Raw genomic sequence first — 3,266 nt, 5'->3', positions numbered from 1 at the left:
TTGACCTCCTGGGCTCAAGCCATCCTCCCACCTCAGCCTCCTAAGTAGCTGGGACTACAGGCATGCATCACCATGTCCAGCTAATTTTTAAAATAAATTTTTATAGAGATGGGGCCTTGCACTGTTGCCCAGGCTGCTCTCGAGCTCCTGGGCTCAAGTGATCCTCTCATCTTGGCCTCCCAAAGTGCTAGGATTACAGGCATGAGCCACTGTGCCCGGCCTTAATGAAATATTTAACATTTTTTTTCTCACTAAGTCTTTGAAATCCAGTGTGTGTTTTGTACCTAACAGCACAGCTCCATTTTGAGTACCCATGTTTTATGTTTAGTAACTGCACATGGCTAGTGGCTACCATATTGAACTGCTCAGTTCTTGGAGAATCAGATAAGGGGGGAGACATCTGACTTGCAACACCCAGCACTGAAGGATACACAGTAATTTCTTTGCACCATTTCAAGTGTTGGCTGCTTTTCCTTCATGTCATCCTCTGCTCACGACAGCTCTGAGACTGAAGGTAGAAGCTGATAAAGGAGAGGCTAATAAAGAGGTGACAGTGTGATAAAGGCTCTGAAAGAACAGGGCTATCTGAGGTTTTGAGCTCAGGGGCCACGATCTCCACTTGCCTATAAGATATCTGCTTAGCCGGGTGCGGTGGCTCATGCCTGTAATCACAGCACTTTGGGAGGCCGAGATGGGTGGATCACCTGAGGCCAGGAGTTTGAGACCAGCCTAGCCAACATGGCGAAACCCTGCCTCTACTAAAATTTCAAAAATTAGCTGGGCGTGATGGCAGTGCCTGTAATCTCAGTTACGTGGGAGACTGAGACAGGAGAATTGCTTAAACCCGGGAGGCGGAGGTTGCAGTGAGATGAGATCGTACCATTGCACTCCAGTCTGGATGACAAAAGCAAAACTCCGTCTCAGAAAAAAAAAAAAGTTGTCTGCTTAAATTTGAAAAATGGGCCCTTCTCAGTGGATGATGCAGAAAAAGCACACATGTCTGGGTATCTCCTGCCGGGATAAAGGATTTGGAAAGCACTTATTGGTTTCTACTGACACCTTGGCTAGGTGCCCTTGTGCAGTGTACAACCCGCACAACTGCACTGGCAGGCCCCACTGGGGATGGCAACCAACCTCAGATGGTGGAGGGATGGGACCTCCTCCACTCTGGTAAGAAGGGGAGTAGGGGAGAAAGGAGGCATGGTCAGGAGCAGGACAGAGTGAGAGGCGTGGAAGGAGGTTGTGGGGTTTCTGTTTGACAGCATTATTTTCTCTGTGAAGAAGGAGAGAAGCCAAGTGTGAGTGAGGCTCAGAGATTTGGTGGAAGAGGCAGGTCTGACACTGTCTCCGTGAAGACAGCAAAAGGATGGACTAGGAAAAATTAAAGTTGTTGAGCAATGTCAAGGCCTGAACAGATTTTTCTCTAGAGTGGAAGGCAGGAGTGGGTGAAAGTTAGGAAGTGGGCAGTGAGCTCACTGGGGACATGGATCACTCTGAGGTGCAGGCTGGGAGAGGAGGATGACTATCTGTTGGCCAGACATAAGACAAAACCCCAGCTGCTTGCTTTCATCAAATAATGCATGCTAGCTCTTACGGTAAGAACTTTTACAAATGGTAAGTCATTTGATTCTTAATTGTTACTTCCAATTGGCGTATGAGAAAAGCAAAGCACAGAAATGTTAAGTGACTTGCTCAGAGTCACACAGCTGGCTAGTGGTAGAGCCAGGATTTGAACCCGGACCATTTGGCTCTAGAAGCTACATGGGAAGGATGGTCTGGGTCCTAACTCTTAACTGTGGGAGGCCTTTCCTGATTTTTCTACCAAGGGTGTCTCTGAGGTCGTGGAATCAGTTTCAAGGGTGAGGCAAGGTGATTTTTTTTTTTCTTTTGAGACAAGGTCTCAGTCTGTCACCCAGGTTCTAGCCTGGAGTGTGGTGGCACGATCATGGCTCACTGCAGCCTCGACCTCCGCAGCTCAGATGATCCTCCCACCTCAGCCTCTTGAGTAGCTGAGACCAGGCTCGGGCCATTATGCCTGGCTATTATTTTGTCTTTTTAGTAGAGACATGGTCTGGCTAAGTTGCCCAAGTTGGTCTTCAACTCCTGAGCTCAAACTATACTCCTGCCTTGGCCTCCTAAAATGTTGGGATTAAAGGTGTGAGCCACTGCACCTGGCCAAGGTGATTTTTTTTTTAAAAGCTCAAAGGTACTTATTTGCTTTGTTGGGGTGGGTCTGAACATTCTCACATTCAAATGCTATGTGCCGTCAGGGAGAATCTGGGAGCCGTGGGTAGCTCTGCTTTCTGCTCCAGGCTTAGAGACACACCTGGCTGGCCTGGAGAATGGGAAGTGGAGGTCAGGGCGTGACACTCATCTTTATTTCTATTATGGGGGGGCTTTAGATTTTGAAATCCTGTGTATACATGCAGAACCCTTCATCTGAGAGAAACTATTTTTCCGTTTTCATTTTTTTAAGTTAGAAAAACATGCCAAAATCAGCTTTATAACAATCCCCGTCCTCGTTTTATAAACACATTTCCCTGAAGCTACCAGTAGTACCACTTCTATCAGCCACTAGCCTTGCAAAAGGAATAAACCCATCATCACCCGTCTATGGGAATGAGGTCCATTTCAATGACGACCTAATATAAAGGAGCAAACTCAGCATTAAAAAAAAAATCAGAATCCCTAGGAACCCTAGAGGCAAACGGCAAAGGAAATTTGATCTGATGAAAACAGATTTTTTTTAAAAGAAAGTCTTTTTTTTTTGGGGGGGGGGAAGACAAAACTACGTTTTCAAAATGGTAGGTTGGTTTATCAACAAATCTCTATTTAAGAAATTGAATACGAAACTGATTATACAGCTGGCAAAAACCTCACTATTTCGACACATTCTGAGATGGTCTAATTTAGTGAAAGGTCTGGATCAGTTCGAAACCAATGATTTTGGAACTCTGACTGGCTTCATTACCTTTGACTCAGAGGAAGCCGAGAGACTCATTCCTTCAGTGACCTCCAGAGTCGAGAGAAACTTATCCCAATGAGCTGATAAAGACAGTTTCTTAACACATATATATTTTTTCATTTTTCTTTTATAGAAATGGGTTTTACCATGTTGCCCAGGCTGGTCTTGAACTCCAGTGCTCAAGCGATCTTCTTGCCTCAGCCTCCCAATGCTGGGATTACAGATGTGAGCCACCATGCCCAGCCCAAAGAGAGTTTCTAATTAGCAGATCAATTTCAAAATATTAACGACTTCTTAAGAT

The sequence above is a fragment of the Pongo abelii genome, chromosome 21 (genome assembly GCF_028885655.2).
Source record: "Pongo abelii isolate AG06213 chromosome 21, NHGRI_mPonAbe1-v2.0_pri, whole genome shotgun sequence".
In the NCBI taxonomy this organism is placed as follows: domain Eukaryota; kingdom Metazoa; phylum Chordata; class Mammalia; order Primates; family Hominidae; genus Pongo; species Pongo abelii.
The sequence above is the reverse complement of the archived record's forward strand: the minus strand, read 5'-3'. Positions refer to the sequence as shown.